Consider the following 11,756-nt stretch of genomic DNA (forward strand, 5'->3'; position numbering starts at 1 on the left):
TATTTTACAAATGCCATGTTTGTATAGCATCTCATGGATATAAGTTTACATTAAAAGTTAATAGGATTTTAAAATTGTTTCCATTTTTTAAGTTTTTTAGCAATTATCACAGCCGAGCTGAAAGTGTTAGGCAATGTTAAAGTAGGCACTGAGAAGACACTTTTTTGTTCCTCCTGATAGTCATTGATATAATTAACTGCCAGCAGCAAAGTTAGATATATATTCCATGGCCTTGAATTTGAGTCTAGCTAACTGGCCCCTGTGGGGCTAATGCCCATGACTTTGGCCTTTTTTACTATACTTAATAGTACAGAAACATAGATTCATTTGGCTCCTGAAGGATTAGAGCTTTCTCCGTCTAGCCTCCTCTTCGATACCTATGCTGAATTTTTTCTTTTTTCGCTTTCAAGGAGCTAAATTTGGCAATAATTGGTGAGTGCTGATTCTTAAACTTAAAAAAAGTCATATTGGCAATGTTTTTTTTCTCTCTAGTCACAAAATAATAAAAACACCAAAGAGAAAAATGGAAATGTCCTAGCATTCCTAGAAGACATTGTTCTTTATGCTCCCTTTAGGCTAAGAAAAGAGGTGCTATTTCTTCTTCCTTGTTCTTAAAGAAGGGAGAGAATGCAAAGAATATTAGATCAGGAAAATGTTCTACTTTTTCAGTCTTATTAATATGCCCTTCCCACCAGTATCAGCCCCTCTCTTCTTTTCTTTTTTTCCCCCCTTCTCTCACTAGCAACAATTTCCTGAGGACACAGAGTCTGATAGTGCAAATAGGGTCACATTTGGAGACAGTTTGGTGATATATGCTAATATCCACTCTGGACTAGCTGAGATCACCAATTTCATTTCTCTTGTTATCTATACACTATGAACTGCAGCCTTCAGGGCAAAATGTATTTAACCTGCAACGATACATTGCCCAGAAGCCATTCAGTGTTTATGTCAGTCTATATTTTTTATTTAGAAACAATTAGAGCTAGTTGGATTTCAAGAATTTTCTTGAGTTTCAGGTCAAAGTTTATTTTTTAAAAAAGAGAGAATAATCTACAACTTTATCAGCGTGCAGCTAAAATAACAACTATAATTTTAGATTGCTAGCTCTTTTTTCCTCTGGCTGCATTTATCCCCTGCTGCCATAAGGTATGCACGGACATATACACTGAGAGCCCACAGGGTGAAGGATGTGGGTATGGATGGCGGGAAAGATTTGTAAGAGATTTGTACTTGGTAGCAGTAAAAAAATTCCAATAAATACTGTTTTCATAGGATAATCTCATCTCTGGAGAACAACAGGTATTTAATTAAAATAAAAACACCCATTGATTGAATAACAAAACTTGTAGATAATCACAATTCTGATATGTTGCCAAGTTAGAAAATGTAGTAATGTTCTTTCTTATTTGGTACCAATGGCATTGACTCCCATTGAATTTTTTACTCATTTCGATATGTATTATCAATAAAACAGTGTAAAAACAACTGCAAATATAATTTTAAATGATTACAAATGTTGATCATGTTACATTATTTTTCACTTTACAATGATTTCTTTTCATCCCTAAAAATAAATACCTGAAAATATCATATCTTTATATAGACATCACAGACAAAACATAAAATCTGTTCAAGTCAGGTCCCTTAATATGGACTGGCATAACCAGAAACCATGCCCATCATCAGTGCGCTTTTTCAAAAGGCTAGTCTATTACATAAATAAAACAATTACTTGCCAATGAGGGCAATTTGCATATAGCAGTGAGTTGTAGTATCTCTATGTTTTCATTAGGCTGTTTTCCAAGAAGTGAGTAGAAATTCATCTGAGTTATGTATATAATGACACATTAAAATGATACGCTTGTGATAATCTCATGAGAATCAAGGGTTAGCCATTCAGCCATGTGGCCTGACAGCCAGGACTCAGAGGGGAATGGGGTTTAGTAACTAGATACATCCCCAACCGTCTCTAGGGACCTCAGAGTAAGTGGTAACTAATCTGTTTTTCCTCCCAGGCTACAAACAAAGATTAAAATTCTGCATATTTGCTTCTCTAGTTATCATTATCAAATAAATCATTCTTTCATGTGTATATATACAGATATATGTGTATATAAACATACATCTAACTTAATCCACTGCCTACTAATAGCTTGGATTTCTTCATCTTACTCAGTTTCCGCTTCTTCATAACTTCAGCTTTTCATGAACTCTCTGGAATTCTCCCATAACTTATTTCCTGTTTCAGCTCTCCCTGCTCACTCTGCTTCTCTCCACATTTCCCATTATAAATTCCTTAAAAAAGAGAATTTATGCTTGCCCTCCGCTCCGTCCTGCGGCTGCCCACTGCCCTCCTACGGTCCACCACGGCCCCGCTGCGCTCCAGGCGCGTCCTCTCCGGGATCGCCGCCGCCTTCCACCCCGGCTCGCCGCTGCGGCCCCTGCCAGAGCCAGCTCCTGGTGGACCCATGTGGAGATGGGACCACCAGATCAGATTCTGCGAGTCACCGAAGCCTTTAAGAGGGACACCAATAGCAAAAAGATGAATCCGGCAGTTAGTGCCTACCGGGACCACAACTGAAAGCCTTACGTGCTGCCTCGCGTCCGCAAGGCAGAGGCCCAGATTGCGGTCAAAAATTTGGACAAGGAATGCTTCCCCATTGGGGCGCTGGCTGAATTTTGCAAGGCATCTGCAGAAGTAGCCTTGGGCGAGAACCGCTCAGTCTTGAAAAGTGGCCGGTTTGTCACTGCGCAGACCATTTCTGGAACTGGTGCCTTAAGGACCACTGCCAGTTTCCTGCAAAGATTTCTTAAGTTCATCCGAGATGTCTTTCTGCCCAAACCGGCCTGGGGACATCACACAGCCATCTTCGGGGATACTGGCATGTGGCGACAAGGTTATCAGTTTTATGACTCCAAGACTTGCGGTTTTCACTTCACAGGCGCTGTGGAGGACGTTTCAAAAATCCCAGAGCAAAGCCTTCTTCTTTTGCATACCTGCACCCATAATCCCACGGGCACGGACCCTGGTCCCAAGCAGTGGAAGGAAATAGCAACAGCGGTGAAGAAAAAGAATCTCTTTGCGCTCTTCGACATGGCCTACCAAGGCTTTGCCAGTGGCGATGCCTACAAGGATGCCTGGGCTGTGCGCCACTTCATCGAACAGGGGGGCATTAATGTTTGTCTCTGCCAATCATACGCCAAGAACATGGGCTTATACAGTGAGGGTATGGCAAGCTTCACTGCGGTTTGCAAAGACGCGGATGAAGCCTCGAGGGTAGAGTCACAGTTGAAGATCTTGATCCTTCCATGTATTCCAACCCTCCCCTCAATGGGACCCGTTTGTTTCCACCATTCTGAACACTCCAGATTTGCGAAAACAATGGTTGCAAGAAGTTAACTGCAAGGCCGACCGCATCATTAGCATGCGGACTCAGCTGGCCTCCAGCCTCAAGAAGGAGGGTTCTACCCACAATTGGCCACATGTCACTGACCAGATTGGCATGTTTTGTTTCACAGGCCTAAAGCCTGTGCAGGTGGAGCGGCTGACCGAGGAGTCCTGCATCTACCTGATAAAGGACGGCCGCATGTCTGTGGCGGGAGTCACCTCCAGCAACGTGGGCTACCTTGTCCATGCCGTTCACCAGGTCACCAAGTAATGACCCTGGTGCCAGGAAACAGAGACAACCTTTCTGTCTTCAGCCTCTGCTATTGGGAGCTTCACACAGAAAGAAAGAGGGTGGATGGTGGTGAGTGGGTTGTTTCTTTCAACTACAGTGTGTAACACTCAGCGACTGAATGTTTCTCAGAAAAGTACATGTACTGACATAGGGCAGAGGCATCCGTGGCTGGCGTCTGGAACGTTGTGGCTCTAAACCAAACTCTCTCCTGTCCTTTTAATCCAACTTTTCTCCAAGAGTTTACATGTGCAAGAAAGTCATCACACCATGAAATCTGTCCATTATGCCATTGCAATATTTCAGAAACTTTAACTGATGTGTCATACACTGTTGGGTTCCTCTTGAGAAATAGCACACATTAGAGGGTTTAAGAGAAGACCTAGTTGTGTCATGAACATTTGGCTTCATGTCCGTCCTCCCATCATGGAGCAGCCTTATCAACAGACCATATTGCAGAAATTTATGTTTATGAAAACCAGTGAGTGTGCTGCCACTACAGCAAGGAAAACATGCAGATTCCTGCCTTATTTAAGAAAACCAAAAGCCTCCCTTTTCTTCTTTGTCATTGCTGTTCTTTTCCTTACGCACAAAGCGTTTTAACCAATGTAAATTTTTATCCCATTCTACTGTGTGATTGACCAACAACCCTATCCTATAGGGATTTATTTAAGAATAAAGAGGCTGAGCGCAGTGGCTCTTGACTGTAATCCCAGCACTTTGGGCGGGTCACTTGAGGTAGAAGTTTGAGTCTAGCCTGGCCAACATGGTGAAGCCCTGTCTCTACTAAAAATTAGCCAGGCATAGTAGCGGGAGCCTATAATCCCAGCTACTCAGGAGGCTGAGGCAGGAGAATCGCTTGAACTGGGGAGGCATAGGGTGCAGTGAGCCCAGATTGTGCTATTGCACACCACCCTGGGCAATAAGAATGAAACTCCATTTCAAAAAAAAAAAAAAGAACATAACTTTCTGCTGATCCCATACCCTCACCCTCCTTGGCAAAGAATAATGGAGAGTAGGTAACCGCACTTTATCTCAGCATCCTCTTCAATGATTGTGTAATTTTCTCCTGTTGGGATGTCATCTCTGCCCAGTTGGACCTCCTCCCTTTGTTGAATGTGGTTGTGCGTTCGCTCATCTCACATCATGAGTCAGGCACACAAGCAAGTACCAAGAGAGAGGATATTCTAGGCTTTGTGTGCTACCAGCTGGGCTCAGGCTTCACCCATTGGAAAGAACCACCATCTGCTCTAATTATGTAGACTTATTGCAGCCTGCTTTCTTTGTTACAATAAAATTACTGTAAACCGCGCCCCCTCCCCCGCCCCACGCCCTGCAAAGAAAGAGAATTTTATTTGCTCATTTTTTAATGTCAGGCCTTAGCATCGGTTCCTAACCAGACTTGGGTTGTATGCCCATGCTGACTAAGTCAATTCTGGTTTATGAGGTCTGTATTGTGCCACCTCTTTAACGTGAGCTGTAGGTCAGGGCACTTCACACAAAAGAGTCTGACATGTCTGGTACATCCTGCCTCAAGCTATTGTCACTTTAACTCACCGTGTTTTCTGAATTAGTCTTTCCAGTAGGTTATCTAAGGAAAGTAATATCTAGTCATTATTAGCCAAACAGCCCCAACATTGATTTTGTCAAATATGTTGTTTATGCAGTCACCTGGCAAGGACCTGAGAGAATAGGTAACGTTGGCAAGATTTTATGGAACGGAAATTCAACTGGGCATCAGAAGACCTGGATATTAGCTCTCTGTGGCCATGAATTAGGTCTCAAAATCGGGCAAGTTGCTCAGTCTTTCAGACTTTCCATTCTACATCTGAAAGTTGGGAAGATCAGCTGTACAATTTATAGGGTGGTTCCCAGTCTGAAATTCTGTGGGTCCACATCTTGAGTCTTGAGGTCAGAATATATTTAGAATATGAAGAAGGCAAAGAGCCTCTCAGGAACTTCTAGGTGATAAAAGATCAGAATGAGGGCACTGCTTTTTTTAAAGGAAGAATATCCATCAGAAATGACTTCCCTGAGCTAATATGTACTTGCGGGTCTAGGATGTGTTATGGCAAACCCACCGACTGTAGTCCACATAACAAAATAGTTGGGGCAGGACTAAGACAATCAAAGTCTGAGAGAAATAGATACCACAGGAAGGAAGGAAGTCAATCTGTCAAATACTTTCAGAGATGACTTAACTTACAATTAGTGAGTGTGGCTGCTTTCTGATAGTCAGGAATGTCAACACTCACTTAATACATTATTTGATTTAGCTCTACATTTTTCTTATTCCAGCTGCTGACAGTTTTTGGTGGCTACAGGAAGCTGAACCCCCAAGAATCTAGACATGAATGAAATTGGAGTTACATTAAAAAAATCAATATGTAACCTGAGAAGAGATATGCAAAGTCATTGGAAGGAAGTGGAATGGCTCCCAGGCCAGCAAACTTCACAATCATCTGATTGAATATATGAGATCTAATGAAAGACTCTCTTAGAAGGCAGGTGCTATGATTTTAATGTGTCCTTCCAAGTTCATGTGTTGAAAACTTAACTCCCAATGCAATAGTGTCAAGAGGTGAAACCTTTAAAAGGTGATTAAGTCATAAGGCCTCTCCCCTTATGAATAGAATAATGCTGTTACCATAGGAGTGAATTTGTTATAAAAGTAAGTTTGGCTTCCTCTTGTTCTTTCTTTTGTCATGTGTTTCCTCCTGCCATGTTTTGACACAGCAAGAAGGCCCTCAGTAGATGAAGATCTGATCTTAGACTTGCCAGCCTCCAAAATCACGAGCCAAATAAAATTTTATTGTTTGTAAATTACCCAGTCTGTGCTATTTTACTATAGCAGCACAAAACAGAGACAGCAGGTATCAGTAATATTTCATTATAGTAGCACGAAATGAACCAAGACAGCAGGTAAGCTAATCATGGAACAATGGCCATGACAGAGTGTTGCGAGCCAGCTTGGCTCGTGCTCATCTAAGCACTGTTCACAGGGAAGAGAGTTTTAGCCAATGGTCTTCTGCTATTCCAGATTCATTAACAAAGTAGCGATAATTGCCAGTGGTGGTAGCAAGTGGACTTTGAGGGTTTTGGATTCTGATAATTTCTTATTGGAGATTAGTATATGGATATTCTAGTTATATTAATACATAGATCCCTAAGTCCTTGATTAACGTATGTTTAGCCTTAAAGAGATGCATTGTCATTTGATGTGATCAAACAATCAAATGTTGTTCTTCAAACCCAAGGACCAGATACTAGGCAGTGATACATTCACCAAAGTGATGGTGGTCACACTGAGGTGTTCAACCTGGAAGAATGTCCGTAAATACAGACAGTCTTCCTGTGGTGACCACAATGCGTCCATGTGCCTTCAGGTCATTCTTATGCTCAATTTTTAAAAAATATTGACACATTTGCCCTCAGAGTAAAATCCCAACTCCTGACATGGCCTTATTCACTGCTACCTCATCTTCTCCAACTCTGCGCTTCAGTGACATCACTCAAGCCACACTTCCTCTCTTTCTGTGCTGCTAACTTATCAAGGTTGTCTCTGCCTTGGAGCCTCTCCATTCATTCTTCTCTTCGCCTGGAAATTTCTTTTCCAGATATGTATGTGGCTTATTCCTGTTCAGCATTCAGGCCTTAATTAAAAATAATGATAGAAGGCTTCTGTGACAATCCTGTCTAGTATAGTTCTCCTACCTCTACTTCATTCTATTTCATTTATTTTTGAAGAGTTTTATTTATTATAGCTAACAGTAGTCAAAATGATTGCACTTATTTGCTCCCTCTTTAAAAAAAATGTTTTCCTCACTAAAATATTTATTCTGTGACAGTAGGACCTTGCCTGTTACACCCATTGCTATATTCTTAGCAAACAGGAGACTATCTGAAACATATAGAAAGCTCAATCAGTGTCCTTTAAATGAACATAACAGATTTTTACTCTGGCCATTATCTGATCGGCTTAAGCTTCCCATATTAGAGAACACTTACTGGTTTTGTTTTGGTCAGATGGTAGCATTCCCATGGGGCTCACAGAAAGACCCTGATTTTTAGAACAAAACTAAGTGGTTTAGGTTGTGCTTCTCTCCAGAACCTTAGCCCAAAGCGAATAGACATTTAGCATTACAGAAGATGTATTTCCTACTTGGAGGCCTGAAGACATGATCAGCTACACTGATAATATCAGAAGCAGAACTAAATAGGGAATTCTTTCATATGCTTCTAATTGGGTAGATAAGTTGTGTATGATTTATACAATGTGATTCAAGGCAAACTTTTCTAATTCTAGTGTCACTCCGTGTTTCAGGGGTTGGGAAGACAGTGTGCCATAGTGGAAAGAGCTCAGGCTCTGGAACCAATAGAGCTGGGTTTGCATTCCGCTTTATTGCTCACTAGACTTGTGTCCACAGACAAGCCCTTCCGACACTTGAGTCCCAGTCTTCTCATCTGTAAAGTGGCACTAGTAATATTTTCCAGAGTGGCTACAAAGCATGTAAATATTATGCATAAAATACTTGGCATGTCATAGACACTTATTGAGTTGTAACTGCCATTTTTATGAAGATGTCACATCCTATGTTGGTGTTGTGTTTTCATATTTTATTTTTTATCTGGCTGCAAGCTCTAGAAACTACTTCTGGGAACATGAAGTTATGGGTCATGGAAACATGGCTATCTTGAGAGAAGAAAAGTATGAAACTCATACCATTGTTGAGTATCATCTGAACTGGCAGTGGCTCCAGGATAGCAGCGGGAACTGTAGTAGCTGGCATTCAAGCATATGCACTAGAGGACTCCAGCATTCACATTGTCCGGTTGCTCTCCAAGCAGATATTTTCTTCTCCTTTTACTACTTGCTTAGTCTCTCTGTATATTGTGTATATCTTTTTATTACTTCATGCTTTTTGGTAACAAATAGACTATATTTTTTTACAGTTTCAACTGATTATAACTCTATGTCTCCATAACTCGTCCTTCCTCATTATGACCCATCCTCTGCTTCATACCTCTTGAGTCATATGTTCCGCTTCTACATTCTACTAACTTCCTGGTTCTTGGTTTGCTTCAGTACTTAGTTCTAAGAGGGTCTCATATTGGTCTTATTCAAGTTTTATGATCAAACCATGGCATCATTCTTTAGGTAGCCAGATATTAGTTTGACCCACTTGAAATCAACATCAGTTTCATGTGGTACAATCAGATACATGTTGCCTCTGGTGAGGAACCATTGCTGGAGCCAAGAGTAAGGTGGTGCCATTTAATAAGCAAATAAACAACAATAAAAGAAAGAGTTCTATTTCATGCCATTTAGAACCAGTTGTGGCTGGGGTGGGCATTGGATTGGCTTTTTGGCAAAATGGTTAATCATCTTCATTGCCTGAAATTTTTGACCCAGACATTTTAGACCTAAAATAAACACTTCATTGAATATTACCCTTTCACTTTAGAAATAAGGAAACCAGATCTCAAACAGATAAGTCCCATGTGACACATGAGCAATTAAAAGTTGGAAAACTAAATTGGTGAAAGAATGTTATAAATAAATTGTTTTATTTGTGTCCAAAAGTCTGAGTGTACAAAAAAGACTAAGAGACAGACTATTCTATCAGAAATATCACAATCTAATCAGGAAGGGAAGATTCATTTTAATGTAATAAATGTTATAATAACTGTATGCACAGGGTGAGGCAGCCTAATGATGGAGTTCAGGGGAGACTCAGGGCAGTTTTTCAAGAAGAGTAGATGTGTGGACTCAGACCTGAAGACTGAGTCAGTGTTGGGAGGCAGCTATGACTGTGAAGCGTGTTCCAGAGTGAGAATGGGGAAGATGTGTGAGTGTGTGGTACATGGTGTGGGAAACAATAGGGAGGCTGGGCCGCAGGTTTTCCCTGAGAAGTGTCCATGTCTCTCTCTCCTCCCCCTCCCTATCCTCTGCCTTCTCTTCTCCCTCATCTCTATTATGTTCACCTCCAGCAACTCTTAAAATAAATTTGCATTCTATCTTCTGATCCAAATAGCACTGTGGAAAGGTTGTTTAAGAGCATTTAGAGTGTTGGAACGAAACCATTTGGAATTTGAAATTTATCATAATTAAATCATGAGTTGTAAGATGCCTGTTTCATTTGGGGTGTCCAATAAAACTTCTTCCTTACCCCCTCTTCTTAAGGAGGCTGTCATCTCCTTGGTGAAGGTCACTTTAAATGGTATTCGGGTCTTTTCAGGTGTTTGCAATCCAGCGAGTGTTGTCATTTTTGCACTTAATAAGCACACATTCAATTCCTTCATCCAGTCATGATGCCCTATAGTACACCACCCAATACATCCTCCTCCCCCAGGATGACAGCAGGCAATTGATTACCGCTCTTTGGGTACTCCCCTTTAGCTAGTTATGGGCCACCTTCTTCAGTATGGTTCTGATCATGTATTCTTAATGCAGTTGCTTTATTTTTCCCTGTATAAGTGACTGAGGTTCTAAGAAATGATTCATGTGAGAAAAATCAGTAGACTGTCTTGTCAGAATAGCCATACCATGAATAAAAATCCAGAAAGACCTTTGCCCTTTCCAAAAATGCAATTATAAAAGTACAATGTTTTGAACTTTCTACATAACAAAACCAAAAATGACCATTTATTGAAAAAGCAAGAATTTCACATAGGCATTTACATTTTCCACTTCCTCCTCATGTTATGGATTAAAAAGTAAATCTTTGCCAAAAATAAGACCTTATTTAGAGGCAGACAAGCAGGAAAAGCTGAATACTAAGCATTGCTTAAGGCAGTAAAGAGTTTAATTCAATATATTTTACCCTAAATTTAACTACAGAGTTCAGCATTGAAATGTATTGAGAGATTCAGAATCCAATCTTAGGCAAAGTTTTCAAAAATCTACCAAAGCTTTTGTGTGTATGTGGTTTTTCTCTCATTTCATTGCAATACAACTTCTTTTTTTTTTTTGTCTTTTCCCTTTGACGATGAGAATTAACTTGCAAAGAAATTTAAATTAACATCAAAGTGAGAAGAGAGAGGAAGAATTTATGAGCTGAGATTAGCACTCCAAAGAAAGAAAACTGAAAATGCAGCAATAAGATAACACTCTTGGTAGGCTGTAAATGCTGCTCTGCTTTTAAAATTCCCTAACAAGGTGAGCGAAAACCATTCCGAGAACACTATTGTCAAGAGACACCTTTGAACTGATCTATCCTGAAGAATAACCCCCAGAAAGGTAGAAAAAAAAAATAACTTTCATATGTTTGTGGCCACACAGTGCAGCTCTGACTTCTGAACATTTTTCCCCAATTATTTTTGTAAAGTATTGATCGCAATTTAATTTTGCAGTCCCAACATGAGAGGCGCTTCATGCTGAAATGTCTCACAGGAGATTGTAATCAGGGTCTAGCCTGAAGGTGAAGCGCTGGTACATAGGTTTTACTCTATTCCTCCACTCTTCATCAGCTCGGGGATTGGAGCAGAGGGCATTCTCAGGCAGATTAATTTTTGACGATGGGATCGATGGAAGATGTTTTTTTCCTCCTGACATTGAGTCATCTAATTTGCTGTTTATCTTTGGCTTATTGAGTTTTGAGCATTGTTAAATCATACCTTTCAGCTGTTTAATTTCATATGTGAATTTTGCATTCCCCTCTTGTACTTTGGCATAACTCTTTTACCTAAAATGAGCAGGATGATGGGCCTTTTTTGACACAGGGTTACTGCTTTTGAGTCTGTTAAGTACTCCAAGGTAATGTTATGGTACTTTCTAGCCTTTTTTTCTTTGCTTGTGGCCATAGATCAGTTCACCTCTAGGGAAATCATTACTTGCCATGATTATTATCCCCAGCACCTTCATCTATTCTTCCTTGTTTCCTGACTCCATGGCTTGATGAAGTGCCTAGATGTGCGAACACCTTATCTCAGGTCTCATAATTAACCCCTTCATAACACAGGCTGAGAAGATTATTTTTCCTGGGATAGACTCCATCTAGTTCAATATTTGGGACTCTTTATAGTAATCACAGCAGCTTTAACAGTTTCAACTCTGTTTCTGCAGTAAGATGTGAA

General features: G+C 40.5%; 1 pseudogene; it reads left to right on the forward strand.

Moving 5' to 3' along the window:
- Nucleotides 1–2,396: 2,396 nt before the first annotated feature.
- LOC105536162 lies at nt 2,397–3,662 on the forward strand (annotated as a pseudogene).
- Nucleotides 3,663–11,756: the final 8,094 nt, after the last annotated feature.

The sequence above is a fragment of the Mandrillus leucophaeus genome, unplaced genomic scaffold (genome assembly GCF_000951045.1).
Source record: "Mandrillus leucophaeus isolate KB7577 unplaced genomic scaffold, Mleu.le_1.0 Scaffold156, whole genome shotgun sequence".
NCBI lineage: Eukaryota > Metazoa > Chordata > Mammalia > Primates > Cercopithecidae > Mandrillus > Mandrillus leucophaeus.